The sequence below is a fragment of the Heterocephalus glaber genome, unplaced genomic scaffold (genome assembly GCF_053883595.1).
Source record: "Heterocephalus glaber isolate CG9 unplaced genomic scaffold, H.glaber_assembly_v1.0 deba00001460, whole genome shotgun sequence".
Classification (NCBI taxonomy): Eukaryota; Metazoa; Chordata; class Mammalia; order Rodentia; family Bathyergidae; genus Heterocephalus; species Heterocephalus glaber.
In genome coordinates, this window is record NW_028258307.1 from 5,351,097 (window position 1) to 5,369,871 (window position 18,775).

The following is an 18,775-nucleotide window of genomic DNA, read 5'->3' on the forward strand; positions in this document are numbered from 1 at the left end:
TTTATTCATATTTCATTGTAGTTCATATAAGAATTTCTGATGCTGTCTTCTACGTTTTGTAAGCAAGTACACAGCTGATGTGAAAATGTTGATGTTTATTCTTAACATGTAATACATATTAAGAATTTAAAACTTTATTTTATTGCTATTTTATGTTCCTGTTAACTACACATTGTAAAATATGATAAGAACCTCCTGAAAAAACAACTAGACTAGTGAGATGTCAAGTATGTCCTACAAAAAAGAAAGGAAAGCAAAACACATGTACTGCCAGTGTAAGCAACATGTGTGTATAGAACGTGCAAAGATTATTTTTGTTATTGAGTTCTATTGGTATTTTCATTGTAGTTCATGTAGAAATTTATTTCTGTTGTTATTTTTAGATTTTTTAGACCATAAAACAGTCAATGTTGAGAATTTGATGCTTTTTTACAATGTTTTTGATATTTTTTCCTGTTAAGTATGCATTGTTTAGTATAATAAAACTCATAAAATTAAAATGAATAATTTATCAATAGAAATATTCTAAAGAATAAACGTGGATATTATACACCCACCATGATGCTCCTTTAACACAAAATGGGTGTGGCGTCAACTTGGCTTGAGTAAGGACTACCTTGCAGATTAGTGAATTCTGGGTGTGCCTGGGTATGATTGACATATAAACCAGCAAACTGAAGGGAAAAGGCCCACCCAGAATGTGGGTGGTGCCAACCAATAGGCTTGGAACTTGGACAGAATAAAAAGGCAAAGAAGAAGGAAGTGTTTCCTTTTCTGGAGACACTCTGGTCTTTGCCATTGCCTTTGGACACTGGTCTCCAGTTTCTTCAGCCTTGCAGCACAGATTCATTCCTTAGCCTTTCAGATTGTCAATGTTTGCCACACAAGGCTTCAGCCTTTGACTGCTGCTGGATCCTCTGGCTCGCCAGAGCACAGGCTGCCATTTTGGATTCTTCCACCTCTAATCCTGCAGACAGCTATTGCGACTCTTCTGCTCCTGATCCTGTAACCCTACCTAATAAATCCCTGTATAAGCATACATTATATTGAATCTGTTCCTCTAGAGAACCCTAAATAACACACCTTTCACCGCAGAGGAGGAGGGCCTACTCAGTCTGGTGGTTCTGACATGTGAAGAGGTGAGATTGGAGGTGGATCTGGGAGGTAGGGTGCAGGTGGAGGTGGAAAGGGCAAGGGGGTTAGGGGAAGGAATTGCCAGTGCAACGGGCACATAGGGGCAGGAGAGCCAAGCCCTGCTAAAGCCTGCAGAAGTCAATTGTATCCTGGGAGGACTGGACAAGTTCTATTTCCTGACAAGAGCAAAACAAAGGAACCCATAGACCTTCATTTTGTTCATCCTGTCTAACTGCTCCAGCCACTTTAACTTATCTATGCCACCCAGGGAAATCTGACTGTTGTCCAAATAGTGGCTCAGAGTAACCCAGAGAAGCAAGTTAGAGAAAACGGGTAAGAAGAGCAAGGACCCAGGAGGAGTCAGTGGAAAGAAGTCTGCTCAGGCAAGCAGAGACCACATGACCAATAGACCTTTCACCGGGAAAGAATACAGCCACAGGAAATCTGGGCACAAGAGTTCTGTAGTTCTAGGCAACTGTGCAGGAGGAGAAGACCCCTAAGGCTGCAGGCCCCAAGAGATGAAAAGGTTAGCAAAGGCAAGAGAGAACTAGAGCCAGGAAAGAGACCAAGGTGTGCCTAGGAACAGCAACCCCTCCCCAGAGGTGTATATGCTGATATGTGTGATGATATATACAAATGGACCCATGATAGATGCTTTTGATAACAGTAAAAATTTCAGTTACATTTCCAGGCACCCATACATGTTCCCTTCAAGAGCTCTGTAGTTATTAAACTTGCAGGCTTTTGGCACTGAAAGGGACCTTATAGATTATTGGATGTACTTCTTCTTTTTTCAGTTGAAAAAATAGAGGTCCAGAGATGCTAAGTCACCTGGAGAGGTCACACAGCTAATTAGCCACAGAGCGGGGATGAAAACCCAAGGCTCTTGACTCTTAATCCACTTCTCTTCCCACAACACAATTCTAATTTTTTTTCATCTTAAAGTGTTAGGTCTAAATTAGAAAGGAAGCAATCTACAATCAATCTAATAATGAGTGGATTTTCTCCTTGTTGCTGACATGGGCTTTTATTCTCAGGCTAGTTCACTTTGTATTATATTTTATTCATTATGAAATTATGTAGCAAAAAATTATCCCAGTTGTTAATAGGCTTGCTTTGCAACATCACAGAGGGCTGTTTCTGTACCTACAGCCACATTTATTAACGTTTTCATTTTTCCGTAGCTTTAGGAAGATGGAATGCAGACATATACACAGATGTGCATTCACCCTGCACACCTTGGGATAAGGACACAACTGTTCATGACAGAGCTTCCTTTGGAGTCCAGCTGATCCACAGCTGAAAGGTCCATCTTGGAGCCCCAGTTTGCCACTTTTCCCAGATGAGTGAACTTGGGTAGCTAATCCCCTCAGAGCTGCAGGTTCCCTTGCTAGTAAATGGTAATAAGAAGGAAACAGAGGGCTGGGGATTTAGCTCAGTGGCACTGCTGCCTGTCTAGCAAGCACAGAGTCCTGAGTTCGATCCCAGATACCAAAAAACAAAACAGAAAAACAACAACAAAAAAAGAAGGAAATAGAGTTATTAGGTCACCCCTGAATAGATTTCTATCAAAGCCTCTTGTAATAACTTGCCAAAACCCAGAAGAAATAGAGAAGGACATGAAAAGGCAATTCACATTCTCAGTTATTTGTCCCACAGGGTCATTATCTCCCTATCCTCCATCCTGTGTCCATCAGGGTGGCTGCCTCCTCCAGGAACATACACAACTTACTGCCACCATATTTAATCATTAACAGCAAAGGGCTTTGTCCAAAATTCTTCATACCTCAGTGCAGTGAACTGGACTCAGTTTGAGTCAAAAGGCTGTTGGAATCTGATTAGAGACAGACTGTACAAATCTATTCCACGTCCCCATTCCATCAGGCGAGCACTTAATACTGAAGCATGTTCAATGGAGCACTCCACAGAAAAATGCTTTGTGATCTAATAATTTTGGGAAAACTGACTTTTTTCATCTAATTTTTAATTTTATCAGTAGATATTTATTAATCCCATACTGTGTGCCAGGACCTTATTTTAGGTCCTCTACCAAAGGGAAAAAGACAAAGGCCTTGCCCTCATTGAATTCATATGATAGACAGTATTTGTTCTAATATTTATAAGGGTCTGAGAGGGCTGGAGCTACAACTCAATAGTAGGGTACTTGCCTAACATGTGCAAGGCCCTGGATTTGATCCTCAGTGCTGAAAAAATTTTAAAGATATATATAATGTTATGAAAATATATTTTTCCTCTTATGTGTTTTTTCCTGTGTGTAGTCTACTTTATTTGCAATCTGCAGACCCCAATAGAGAAAAGCTCTCCTGGACACTATCTTCATTGTCCTTTGGTTTTCCAAGGGCATTTTGCCAACAGAAGCTGCCCATAGACCTGCAGCATGGGAGAGAACAGAAAGGCAGAGAGATGGAGAAGAAAGTGATCAAAGAGAAGCACCTTGTTCCATACTATTTCTAATCTCATTATCCTATGCCAGCTGATAAGTGGCTTTGCTGCCCCTTCCTGGCATGTGCACCGTTGTGTAAGTTCCTGTCCTAGAATCCCACTTCCTGCCCTTAGCAAACTCCTCTCTCTTGGTTTCCTAACCAAGATCCAGATTCCATTTCCTCTTGTGCCACACCTGGTGGGCAGAAACCAACCCTACCTCCTCACCCTAAGGATCCCTGGGACCCTAATGCTGTGACAGACAAACCACAGCATAGCCCTAAGCGACCCTAGCATTCTGCCATACAACCCCACATCTAGCTTTGGCCAGTGTTCATGTAGTTACAGACTCAAACTCAAACCATCACTGTCACCCACGTTGGTTTCTGTGTGGCCTTGTGAGGAAAGCTCTCACACATAGGCCTAGTTTATCCTTGCTCACCTTCCATGGCCCTTCAGTGGCTGCTGATGGGCACAGCAATTGGTGATAGATTCTTTGTCCATAACCCTTTCCTCCTGGCTAACAACATTCTAGCCCAGAAGATACAACGACAGCAATGAAGCTGCCCTCCAAACCCAGGCCCCATGCCTCCCAGTCTCAGGAGTCCCTGCACCCCAGTTCAACACAAGCCTCCTGTCCTCAAACAGTGTCACTTTTATGTGGAGGTCTGTAAAGCCCACATGACTTTACAGGGTTCATAATGGAGGTGAGCAGATCCTCTCCCTGGCCCCTTTTCTGATGTCCCCCAGCATGAGCAAGATGCTTTCGTATATCACTTCTCATAACACTTCTACAAAGTAAGTGCAGTGGTCCCTTCTTATATGGAGTTTGCTTTCCTCAGTTTCAAATACCATGGTTAACCATGATCTGAAAATACCAACGGAAAGTTCCAGAAGTAAACAATTTTTAAATTGCACACCATTCTGAATATCATGATAAAATTTCAGAAGTAAACAATTCAAAAGTTTTAAATTGAACACCATTCTGAATATCATGATGGATTCTCACACTGTCCTACATTGTCTTTTGTGGACCATGACTCATCCCTTTGTCCAGTGTATCCACCCTGCATACACTACCCACTTATTAGTCACTTAGCAGCAGTCTCAGGTATTAGAGCTGTCATGGTATTGCACAAAGCATTTGTGTCAAGTAACCTTTATCTTACTTAATAATGACCCTCTTCCCAAGGGCAAGAATAGTGATGCTGGCAATACAGACATGCCAAAAAGAAGCTATAAAGCACTTCCTATAAAAATGTGAAAGTGCTAAATTTCATAGGGAAAGAAAAAATCCTACATTGAGCTTGCTAAGATCTTCAGTTCAGGAAGATATTTTGAAAAGGAAGAGGATAACATTTGTTTAACTTTCATTATAGCATATTGTTATAATTCTATTTTATTATTGTTGTCAATCTCTTGCTTTGCTTAATTGACAAACATTGTCATAAGTATTTATGTATAGAAAAAAACCCAGGATATATCCATAGTTTCAGGTATTCTCTTGGAGCCTTGGAACATATCCTAGGCTGATGAGTGAGCCTATATTCCGTTGTATGGATGATGAAACTGAGGCCAGAATGATTTCTGGGACACACAGGTGGTCAGGGGTAGAGCTGTATGCAAGCCAGACCACTGACTCCAAAAGCTGTGATCTCCCCAGCACTGTACTGCAAACACCAAGACAAGACCCCTGCAACAGACCCCTGCTTGCTGTGATCCCATGTGCTGAACATATCAGAGACACAGAACGCCATCCCTGTTCTCCCTATTTCTGAGCTAATTCTGAACAGAGGGAGCTACTTACTGTCTGCTGATCATGAGAGACTTTCAAGCTGGCAGAATGACTTCCCAGGAGAAATCCAGGGAAGTCCCACCGACTCGTGCATTTAAAGTGGGGTGAGATGACACTTCCAGAGACATTCCAAAGGAACAAATCTGTAATTGGGAAAGAAAGAAACAACCAAAATGGTCTTTCCAAACTCACACATCTGTCATTAAGTTTCTCCTGAGGGAGAAGGGCAGAGAAACCAGGCCAGATTTGGAGAAGGTTGGTCTAATTCTTTTTATTTTCTCATTATAGAAGTTGGCTCGTTCTAAGTCAGTAGAGAGATACTACTGCTAATTGCTAGTAGAGGAACTTGTTCACTGCGGTGCTGCCCCTTCCACATGTCATTACTGATGGGAAATCCAGGGTGAGGGCAACTCTGCAAGCCCAGAGAAGGGAGAGGAATCAGTCTCCTGGCCTGGAGTGCATTCCCAGATGTGCCATTAGGACACTGGCCTACTGGGCTCCACCGCAGGCACAATAAGTTGTTAATGTTAATGCATACCAAGGTTTGCAAATAGCCCTGCCTGAAAATTAGAGAAAATCCAAACATTTCCCATGATTCTCACTCTACTACACTTTCAAGAATAGGACCAAAAGGAGGGGAGGTCAATGAACAAAGGAGACACCGGTGGCTCTCCCAGTGGCTATGGTGGGAATGTGAATATGTCATTTCTGTCCAGAGGAGAAATACTTTGCTTTCCCTGATGGCATCAGTGGCCTCCCTTCAGTTCTCAAGATTGAATAGAGTTTACTTTTTAAATGTAACTTCCTTATTTCTCAATAAATAAAAACTAAGAATAGAAGTTTCCACTTATGGCCAAGAAATATAAAGGCATAAAGCCAATAGCTCACCAGTAGTCTCGAACATTTTTGGCAATAGAGACTTATTTCATGGGAGACAATTTTTCTGAGGCTGGAGAAAGGTGTGGTGGTTTTGGAATGCTTCAAATCCATTACATTTATTATGAATTTTATCTCAATTGTTATTACATTGTGCACTTTATTTTTATTTTTATAGAAACAGATTATAGATTCTCATAAAGAGTGTGCAGCTGAGGTCCCTCTCGTGCACAGTTCACAGTGAGTTTCGAGTTCCTATGAGAATCTAGTGCCATCCCTGATCTAACAGGATGTGGAGCTCAGGCAGTGATGTGAGCAGTGGGGAGCAGCTGCAAACCCAGAGGAAGCTTTGCTTGCTGGCTCCCTCATCTGCCCCTTACTGTGGCTGGGTTCCTAGCAGGTCAGGGACTAGTAAGGAGTCATTTTCTAGGAGTTGAGGGCCCCTGGTTTAGACCCACTTCCTTTATGGATTTGTTGAGTCACTTTGGGAAAGTCATTGCACACTATAGGTTTTTCATACACAAGCTGTACATCATTTACTCTTTCTTCTGCTTTGGGTGCATCACAGGGAGGATTGTCCTAAGGCTCAGATGCAAAATATTAAGAACCTACTATGTGCTTCTCATCTCAGTGAATGCACACAAAGTGTGCAAAGTGAATTATTTCTAGACAAAGGATATTACCTCATTTTGTATAAGGAAATGGAGGCTTATAGAGAGATAACCTGCACACAAGTGTTTTGACATGCAGGAGTCCTGTAATAAAATTTAAAATCATCATCATCGTCATCATCATCATCATCAGTAGTAGTAGTACTGCCAGTTATAGACTGAACTAACAAATAAGAACTAAATATTGAATGAAATATACCTCTTTTATTTTTTGGTGCTCAGAACCAAACCAAACCTGGGCCGTTGCCCTTGCTTTACCACTAAGCTGACTCTTCCAGTCTGAAACATAGTTTTAAAACCAGTAAAATGTTTGGTCTTTTCAGAAGTATGTGCAGGGAGAGGAAAATGTCCTGTGTTCATTCCTATCTCCCTAGCACTGGGATATCCTAGTAAACAAAAGGCCAGCGCTCTCTGCTCCTACGCAGTTCACTCTTGTGGTGGACACAGACAACAAATGGATGCATTAGTTAAAACAAAACCACAAAACCAAAGCAGATTATGTTAGAGGAAAGCTAAGGAGAAAAATAAACCAGAAGGTGAGAGAAGAGTAACAAGTTGGCTATGTGATCAGGGACATCTCTGTAAGACGGGACCTCTTAAGCAAAGACCTGAAAGAGATGAGGGGTTTTGTGTACTGATACCAGGGCAGGAGACTCCTGGAGAATTTGGCAGACCAAGAGATGTAGCTCCAACCCATCACAACTCACTGATGCTCCTGGCACGTTCCCAGTGGTGAGACCACACTGCGCAGAAACTGCAAAGTTCTTAAGAGTAACAGCAGCAGGAAATATGCTTAACTGCTACATAGCCTTGACCCTTGCTGGAAAGTCTAGTTCTTGCCCCAGTACTTATAATACAAATATCAGCCCACTGGGCTTGGTGGGTTAGCACCAGATGCTAAAACTCCTTGCTTGAAAATGCAATGGACTCTCATTGGTATCTCTCATCAGTCCTCACTTACCTCTGAAAGAAATGAACATTGCTTTAAGAATCCATAGAAACGGCTAAGTTTTTCCTGTGCCCCTCTGATGTCTAGAAAACTAAGTGCCCTCAAAGGGCTGACAAAGGGACCCCTTTGAAATTCTGTTGCTAGACAGAGTAACCTGCTTTGAAGCCCAAAGCATTTTAGTCCTCAAATGGAAGCTCAGTGCATCCTTGTCCTCGCTCACTCAGGTCTGCAGCCTGGGTGTCCCGTTGGCAGCAGGGCCAGCGTCCCAGGCCACCTCTCTCCTCTCTCAGCCATTCCCCTCCTCACTCCCACCTCACTCCATTATTAGGTATGCATTTCAGATTTTGAATGGATCTCCTTGTCTGGCGTTAATTGACAGTGAAAACCCGGTTTTCAGAGCCAAGTTATAAGCACGGAAGGTGAGTGATCAGAGGACTGCCCCCATAATAAATCACCGCAGTACGGGTCACCGTTTGGAGTGTGAATGCAGTGTTCAATAAAGAAGCACACTCCACCTTTCAGCTTCAAGCCGACCCTGGCTAATTGACCTCATTGTAGTCCCTCCATTAATCATTCTGGCACATGGGGCAAGAGGCAGCTTCACTGCTTAGGCTTGCAGGGAGGAGGGGGACCCAGTCCGTGTGGGGGAGGGGAAGGGCGGAGGGGACAGTTATAATGGAAAAGGAAATCATAGACAATTCGCCCTTAATTAACTCATTGCATTTCCAGGTTGGCCAGATACGGTTTACTTTGCTGAAGGAATGTGGGCTATAATGCGAAGGCCTTCATTAACTTCACACCAGGACGTAGGAGTTTGGGTCTCTAACAAAAGCAGATGTGAGCATCTGCACCCCATCCACAGAGCCGATCTGCCAGAGGACCAGGGGGTTAGCCTAATGCTACCTAATCATTCAGTGTCATCGATCTCCCCAGACCCTGATTAATAAATTGCAGCACAAATGCCTTTTACAGCGGTGACTACAATTTTATTTTGCCTATTAGAAGCACATCACAGAGCACACCAGCCTCAGGCTCTGCAGGCCTGTCCATTTACTTTGCTGGTGTCCCCTCCAGGGGTCTACGTTGGTGGAGAGGCATGTGGGAGTTGGTGTCAGCCTCTGGGTTCTGCCAAGCTAACCCTCAACTGATGGTCAGGGATAGCTGAGGAGCTTCAGCAGGGATCATGCCAACTGCAGCTCTGGACTGGTATCTCCAAAGCAACGCAATAAACAATTTGGACACCTGTGGTGTGCCAAACATGGCACAGCCTTAACATAAACACACACAGACCGAGAGAGAGAGAGAGAGAGAGAGAGAGAGAGAGAGAGAGAGAGAGAGAGAGAGAGATTTGTTTCTGGTCTTCAGGGAACTTAGAATCTGCGTTGATCCATTTATATTTTCAAAATGCAAAATCTGCCTTTTTATATCAAGCTGCTTTAAATTAGGCCTTTTTAAAAGGTCTTTTTCCTGATGATTAGTTCCTATTATTCAGGAAGGCGGTAGTTTTCTGGTGGTGGGGAGTAAATAGAGCCCAAAGGATCAGCAACTTTCATTCTGTGAGGAAAAGGAGAAAGAGAAGGAGAGAGGAAGGTGAGAGGAGAGCATCGCTTGTTTTCCACTTGAGTTTTTTCCAGCTGCATCTTCCCTATGTTTCATTACTGTTAATGAACTTAATTGTTTGCTTTCAAAATGCCAGCCTGAAGGCATCACTCCCCCTCAGTGCCGAGACTGTCTTGCTGATCTCTAAATTAACTTGTAAGCAAATACCACCGAGTCCTTGCCCTTCCCTGACCGGCACTTGGAGGGAGAAATTCAGGTCAGACTCCAGGACAAATTCAGATGGCAGATTGAGAAAGAGCGAGAGCACCTTCAGACCTCCCGTGGTCCTGTGTCCTTCAACTCCACTTAGCTATATTTATGGTGTGTCTACCACATGGTTCTGTAATTCTGCCAGTCATGGGGCTCAGGAAGTTGATAAAACACAGCCACTGACCTTCAGGAGCCCACAAAAAAGATCAAATTTCCTTGGTCCTGCTATCAACCACATAACCATACCTACGGGACCCAAGAGTTAACACAGCCCAGCTTGGTGAGAAAATCAGTCTTTGGAATCACACCACTGTGGGCAGAGTTGAATTTGCCCACAATGCTTCATCTCACCTAACCATCTTGATGATAACTACCTCCTTGCACTAGGATAGTAAGGAATGGTTCTGCTCCCATGAAGCTTGCTTTACACAGGAAAATTCTGATGAATTAATGCACAGGCTGCCCACACAAATAACATACTGGATTAAAATGTCTTTTTAAATTCAAGTATGTCTTCTCCTTTACTGCTCCCAGAAACAAACCAGTAGCACACAAACCTTAGCACGGGAGGCAGATGTAGCTCCAAGAGGAGCCCTCTGGAAATGGCCCTCCTCTCACCATCCAAACTTGTGACACACCCTGCCTGCTCCAGCCAGTCCCCGACATCACTCTCTGTCTACAACACTCATTTTTGCATTTGGAATGATGAGAACCTCAAATGTCAGGCAGTCCCAAGAATTGCAGATTGTTGCTGATTCCACCTAAGGTGTATTAGTCGGGGTTCTCCAGAGAAAGAGGGCCAATAGTATATACAGATGCAATAGGGTCATGTCCTGCTACACTCATCCTAAATTAAAAATATCCTAATATTGGAGAGGCCTTTGGTACCCCCACCCAGCGAGCAGCAGAGCTAGCAAGGTTGTACATGCAGAGGGTGGGAGCCGTGGCTCACTGCCAATGCCTGGGGAGCACCGGTATTCACGTACCTCAGTAGCCTAAACAAAGGTCAAATCTCAAAGACAGAAATCAGGTTTCTACTAAATGTGCATTACGTCACCCACCATCTTGAAATCATAAGTCAAACCAATGTTAAGTACGTAGATATATGAGATACCTATGCATAGTTATATGAAAAGGTATTATGGGAATTGGCTCATGTAGTTTGGAATCAAAGTCTCATGTCCTACCATCTGCAAGCTGAAGATTTAGCAAAGATGGTGGCATATGCCAGGCCAAGCCTCAAAGCCTGAGCATCAGAGGAGCTGATGGTACAACTTTCACACCAAGAAATAGTAGCACCAGTGTCTGAGGGAGGAGGAGATGGTTGGTTCCCATTTGACAAGAAGCTAAATTCATTCTTGTCCAGCCTTTTTGTTCTACCTGGGACCTCTGTGGATCTGAGATGTCCGCCCACTCTGGAAGGGCAGATCTTCCTCACAAATGCTGATCTCTTCAGGAAACACCCTCACAGACACACCCAGAAATATCTCACCAGGTCTCTGGGCATCTTTTAGCCCAATCCAGTTGACCTAGAAAATTAATCATCACAAATAAGCCGAGATGCAAAGAAGTTAAAACACTTGTTTGAGCTTCCACAGCTGGTAAGAATTAGTTAGAAGTAAGGTTAAAGCTCAGATCTCCAGATCTTTTTACTCCTTCAAGTTGAGTATATCCAATTACATTCAGATTAGAACCTTGTTTTATGCTGCATTAAAGTGTCCTTGGATGGTTTAATGTGCAGTTTTAGCTTCCTTACTAATCACTCTTCCTCTCTAGTCTCCCTTTTAATCCAAATCTGTATAATACTCTCTCAAAATACACAATGAAGATAAAATGATATTATACTTCTGGTTTAAAATGATATCTGAAACCAAATCTTGATCTCTTTCAACTTCTCACTAAAACACCCATACAGAAACCAAAAGTAAACAATATGAAAAGTTCACACCCAAGAGCAGTAACACTGCCCCTGTAATCCCAGCACTCTGGGAGGCTGAGGCAGGGAGATGACAAATTTGTGCTTAGTCTCAGCAAGTTAGAAATTTAGTGAGAGCCTGTCTCAGAATTAAAAATGAAAAAGAACTAGAGAAGTAGCTCAGTGGGAAGGTCCTGGATTCAATCCCTGATACCACCAACAAGAAAGAAGGAAAGAAAGAAAGAAAGAAAGAAAGAAAGAAAGAAAGAAAGAAAGAAAGAAAGAAAGAAGGAAGGAAGGAAGGAAGGAAGGAAAGAAAGAAAGGAAGAAAGGAAGAAAGGAGAAACGAAAGGGGAAGGAAGAAAAGAGGGGTCAACATTTGTATTACAATCATGCAGATATAGCAGCTCCCAGAAAAAGTCTAGAGAGAAAATATGGAGAAAAGTAGTAACAGATGGCATCCAAGGTCAAGTCCAAGCCAAAGAAAACCCCTGCGTAGGTTAAAGCAGAGCTAGGAACAACAAAGCAGCTGTGCCTTTGGAGCAGAGCATCCACGTCCTCCATCGGTTCAGCCATGGGTCCAGCAGGGGCAGCAGGCAGACCCTTAGAGAGCAGCCTGACCCATGTTTCCATCCTGGCAAACCCACTGACATGCCTGAAAATATCAATTACAAAAGGAAGATAAGCTATGCGTTGAATATCAACAAAAAGCGAAGGAGAGAAGGCTAAGTTAACACACACTGATAATTCAACACACATTCGTATCCAATTGATTAATACAATGGCTGGGAAATACATCTGTACTGTGATTTCTTTTTTTAAAAATTGTCTGCACTTGTTTTAAGATAACATGTACCCCAAATGCCCAAAGACACAGGCAGAGATAGTATGTAAACTCTTCACATCATCCCTACATGTATCCCTGGCTGAAGAAATGCACATCAAGAAAAAGAAAATCTCTTTGAAAATAGCCTTTAATATTATATTTAAAGCAAGGGCATTCTTTCAAAATCAGGAACAGAACAAAGATTCATGAAGGATTGTTAATAAGTTTGGGTCAGTTCAGTAAGTCAAAAACACATTGAGAGGTATAAATATAGAAAAGAAAACTATCATCCTTTGCATGTGATATTATTTTCTAAAACATGTATGTAAATAAACTAAATAATGGTTGAACATAAGAAGGGTTCAGTAAGTTGCTTTAAACCAGTCCCTGATTTTTGCTTCATTTGAGGATCACCTGGAAAGCTTTTAAAACTCACCAATATCTGGGTCTCACCCCAGAAAATCTAATTATTCTTGATTGGGGCCTAGCTCTGTGGATGTTATAAAAGCTCCCAGATGCCTCCAATGTGCACCCAAGCTTGAAAACCACTGGGAAAAAAACATTAAAAATATACAAAATCCAATAGATTTTACTTTATGTCATCAAGAGCCAATTACAAAATATGATGCAAAGAAAAACCTGCTGATAACAACAATGCACAACATAATGATAGAATTACCATGTGACCCACTTCAGGAATTCCACTTCTGGGTATAAACCCCCCCAAATTTAATAGAGTCTGAGATATTTTCACACACATGTTCATATCAGAATTATTCACAAGAGATAGAATCAACTCAAATGTGCTTGGTTGGATGAGTAGGCAGATAAAGTGTGGTAATTAAAACACAACGAAATATTATTTCATCTTTGAAGTGGAGAAATTCTGACACATGCTACAACATTGACGTTTGTACGCTAAAACTTGAGGGTTTTGTGCTAATGGAAAGGCCATTCGCAAAAGGACAGGTACTGTATGATTCCACTTATAGGAAGTACTTAGAGGAGTCACACTGGTAGAAAAAGAAAGGGGAGGTGGTTACTGAGGGCTGTGGGGGGGGAAGAAATGAGGAGTTGTTTAATGTGTACAGTTTGTCTTGCAGGATGAAGAGGTTGAGTGGATGCGTTGTGCCACAGTGTGTATGTGCTTCAGACTGCTGAACTGCACACTTGGAATGGTCAGGATGCTGAGCTTTGTGTCACGTACATTTTACAATTGAAAAATTTTAAGTCACTTAAAAGAAAGCCCAAAAATCATAATGAATTTTGTAAGAAATGTTCTATGAAGAATTGAATCCTTACTGAATTCCATAAGAGGAAAAAAATGAGTGGAAAGACAAACTTCACGAGATGCCTCATTATCATAAAGATGCCATTGCCTTTAAGTTGATCTATAAATGCTGCTTATTTCAATCAAACCTCAAATGTAGTTTTTGTGCCTAAGTAATTCTTCAGTTCATTGAAAAAAAAAGTTAACAGCCGTGACTTGATAAGAAAAAACAGAGCTGGGCCGGGGATTTAGCTCAGTGGTTCCGGCACCTGCCTCGCAAGCGCAAGGTCCTGAGTTCGATCCCCGGTACCAAAAAAAAAAGAAAAAGGAAAAAACAGAGCTACAAGGCAGCTTAAATTACCAAATATTAAAATGTGTTAGGAAGACACACTATTTAAAAGAATATGATAGGGCCAGGGATTTAGCTCAGTGGTTTCGCCACCTGCTGCGCAAGTGCAAATGACCTGAGTTCGATCCCAGTACCAACATACATACATAAATAAATAAATAAATAAATAAAAGAATATGATAATAGCACAAGAAATGACAGATGGTTAAGGCAAAAGAGAGCCCAAGGAAACCCGCCCTATCTCCATCAGCACTGATGATATAGGTGAAAGTGGACGAGAGTGATTCACTTAGTAAGTAGGATCTACACTGACAGTTGGTGGAATATTCAAGAGAAAAGTGAAGTCAGATATCTACCTTACACAGGTATCAAAATAAATTTCAGATGAACTAAAATGTTAATATAAAAAATGAATTAAAATAGAAAATATTTTAAGATATTTTAATGGGATGGATATTTTAAGGGCTTATTGAGCAAGATAGATGGTCTAGGACACTGAAAAGCTGACTTCTCAGGCCTGGGGAGGTGGCGGGGTCTGGTCAGAGGGACTCCAAGGGTACATACAGGCCTAAGACCTGAGGGTGGGATTTGTAGCGGCCATGACTGCCACACACTACAGAATCCCCAGCAGGCTGCACTCTAGGTAAACACAGGACACACAAACTCCATTGCACAGTTGAAAGAAGAAAACCAGCTTTATCTCTGACCAGTTTTCTGGGAACGAAACAAAACAAAAGCTCTCCAAAGAAACTGAAAGCTCAAATTTATGCAATTGAATACAAATTAACACTATCTTTTGTCTTTGTCTTTGTTTTTTGGGGGTGCTACTTTACTACTGAGCTACATCCCAAACCCCAGCACAATCTTTTGGATAAGAAAAGTCCCAAGCCAATGTGTTTTTCTGTTGGGTCTTTGGATTTTTTTTAAGTGCATACATATATGGCTCTCAAAACAATTTTTTAAATGTTCACTAGGGATGAGCTTCCCAAAATACTACAAATCACAGGAGAAAATAATCTTCAATGTGAACAGTCAAGATCTCAAGAAAGGTGGATACTTGCCATCCTTCAAAACTTCAGATAAAAGTCCTTTCAGCTGAAGAATATCTAGTAAGCATGTTTCAAGTTGTCAAAGATGATTAAAGATGGTATGAAAACCGTATTGAAAGAAAAGAACATTATAAAAACAAATTAGACAGATTGGAAAAAGTATAAATCGAACTTTAAAAACATTAAATGTATAGCAATGGAAATAAAACCTCAAAGAATAAATTAAGCCACAGATGAATCCCAGGTAAAAGGAGTGTTAAAAAGTTGGAAGAGAGTTCTGGGTTAATTACCCAGAATGAATTATAGGGAGTTACAAAATGGAAAATGTGAAAGAGTGGATTAGAGAGCTGGAAGATATGATGGGAAAATCCAACACACAGTTAATTGGCGTTCCAAGAAAAGATGAGATGGGAGGGTGGGGAGAGGAGATATTTAGAGCAAAAATGGCCAAGAATGTTCCAGTATATATTGACGCATATCCCATTTTTCATGAAGCTTTACCATGTCTCCTATGTTCCTGTAAGTACTGGGGCAAAAGCAGTGAACCAAAGGGATGGGGGAGAAAACTTTGTTTTTATGTCACGTACTTTCAAAAAGAAATGAAATATATTTTTAAGTACAGTATAGCATGTATTATTAAGCATTTGCTGTAGTAACAAACACTTCTCAAATCCCAGTGGCTTACAAGTAAATGATATTTACTTGCTTTTCACATTATTTGAGGATTTCAGGTCACCTAAGCTCTACCCCAGACTTCTGGGTTGGCTACAGGTCTAGTCCATGTACTCAAGGGCACAGGGTGAAGGAGGAAGCCCTATCTGGGACCTACTTTTGCAGTGGTGAAGACCAAAAATGGGAAAACAGGTGATTACACTGCTGTGTTCAAAGCTTCTGTGTAGACATGGTATGGGTCATGTCTGCTCACGTCCCATCAGTGAAAAGCACATACCCAAACCTGACAATTGTATAGGCTAGAGGCAAGTGTGGCAAGCTTGGAGATGCACAATCCTCATTACAGGGGGATAAGTAATCACAAACAAATATAGAACTTACCAACATCTGTTCCATGGTGGCCATTGCTATGGAGGACAAAGAATGGGCGGGGAATTATTAGGGATTTATAATTTTAGATGAGCAGGTTGAGGCTGACACAAAAACAGAGTACCCTTGAAGGATGTCAGGGAGTGGCACATGCAGATGTCTCGGAGAAGAACAGCCAATGCCAAGGCACCAAAGTGTTTTAAGGAGCAGCAAAGAGGCCATGGGGCTGTCACAAAGGGGCTGAGGTAAGAGGCCCCAGTGTGGACACATGGCCACTGCAGGGCTGGGTTTTCACTTGTGCATGGAAAACCATTTGAGGGTTTTGGGTGAAGGAACAAAGATACCTGCTTCAAAGAGTCCAGACTCTGGTAATAACCAGGTAGGAAATGATGGAGGCTCAGCGGAGGCAGAGGTGAATACAAATGACTGGACTCTGGATGCAGGTTAAATATGATTTTCTAAAACTGAATATGGGGTACACATCAAAGAGAGGGGTCGGCCACAATGCTTAGATTGGGGGCCTGGAGAATTGGAAGGATCACGTTGCCATTGACTACGACAAGATGGAGCATGAGCAGGCGAACTCATCTGAAACTCGGGGAGAGATGCAGACCACAGATGCTAATTGGGGAGTCCTCACTGTATGATAGACCAGGGATGACAAACTTTCTCTGTAAAGGGCCAGGTAGTAAATATCTTCAGTGTTGTAGACCACATATGATCTCCCGTGCATATTATTAAGTTAGAAAGCATGTGTAGCTGACAGTGACAAGCTGCACTGCATTTGGTTCATGGGCTACAGGTGAACACACCTGGCTGAAAAGGATGTTCAAGGTCATAAATGTGGATGAAATCACAAGGAAGTGAATGCAAACAGGACAGACAGGAGATCCTTGTAGTGGTGCCCAGGATACTCTGAAGTTAAAGAGTTAAGGAGATGATGAATGAACAATAAATAGACTGAGAAGGAAGAATTGACATGGCAGGAAGCAGTAGCATTGCAGTGAGGGAAGATTTCAGTCTAGCAGGCCTAGAGCAACTGATGGACCAGGTAAGAGAGGGTCGGAGAGCTGAGCATGTGGTCTAGCAACACGGAGGTAATCGGTGACTCCCTAGTTCCAATGTGTCCAAGGAAGGATGGGACAAGTGGGCAACTGTACACAAGTCTCTTAAGGAGTTTTGCTGTGAAGGGGGAGAGTTGCAGGCTGACGGGAAAGTCCAGTGTGGAAACACGAAAGCTGATTAAGTGGAAGAGCAGTTGGAAAGGTGTCTTTGAGCAGCAGAAGAGGTGGGAGCTGTGTACAGTGATGCAGAAGGGGCCTGACAGTCCCTCCAAAGTCAGAAGAGGAAGAAGTGGATATGGGCAGAGTCACAGGGAAAGGAGTCGATGTGGGGGGAGGACCCAGGGGAGTTCTCTACTAACTGCTTCTGTTTTCAAAAAACACGACTCCCAAGGAAGACAAATGCAAATAAATCCGTGCTGCAATGCTCATAGAGAAAGTTCAATGTTAAAAAAAAATCTTAAAAACAATCTAAATAACATATCAGACTCAGCTTCCCATAACAACATGAGAAGCCAGTTAACAATGGAATAGCTTCAACCTGAGATACTCAATTAAGCATTCATAAGGAGTGAGGGCAACGGCTGACAGTTTTTAGACAAAGATTCAGAGTTTATCTCTCTCTGACTCAGACTATAACAGACACTAACAGACTTCATGAAGAAAGAAGAGACCCCAAGAAGGAAGAAGTAGGAGGCAAAAGGAATGATGATCACACTAAGCAGGTGTTGGCGTAATGCACACTAAAACAGTAATGGTAATAATAATATTGGAAGCCTCGGAAACACAGTGGAGATAAAATACTAGGGCTCTGTACCAGAAACAGGTAGGGATGACCAAAATTAAAGTGAGCTATGAGTCTAGATTTTTTTGAAAGAAGGTGAGGATACTAATAAGCTTATATTTTTCTTCGGTCAACTATGCCTGTTACAAATGCAAGTGTTGATGGTGTAGCAAGTGCGTATTCACATGGAAAAGACAATTTGGACCCTCTCTTGCACCATACAAAAAGCAATCTCCAAATTGACAATATGTAGAAATACAAGAGCTAAAACTATAAAACTCTTAGAAAAAACACAGGAGTAATTCTTGGTGAACTTCAGCAAGGCAAATCTTCTTGACAAATGGTAATCAAAAGCACATGTGACAAAAAATAAAGAAATTGCATATTACCAAAACGAAAATCTTTTGTGCTACAAATGAAAAGGGAACAAAGTAGGGATACCTGATACAACATGGACAAATCTCAAAAACATTAGATTAGGTGAAAGAAGTCAGTCTCAAAAACACCGATTGCATTATGCCATTTATATGAAATGTCCAGCACAGTCAAATCCATACAGTCAGAAAATAAATCAGTGGTTTTCAAGGACAGAAGTGACAGTGGCTCTAGGTTTCTTGTGGGGTGATAAAAATATTGTCAACCCGGACGGTGGTGATGGCTGTGTCAGCCTGTGAATATGCTAAAAACAACTGCTTTGTATGCATTACACAGAAATTGTATATCATGTGAATTGCGTCTTAACAATGCTGTTAAAATGTTTCAAGGTTAACTCCTAAAAGTAGAAATAGATCATCTGTGTAACTT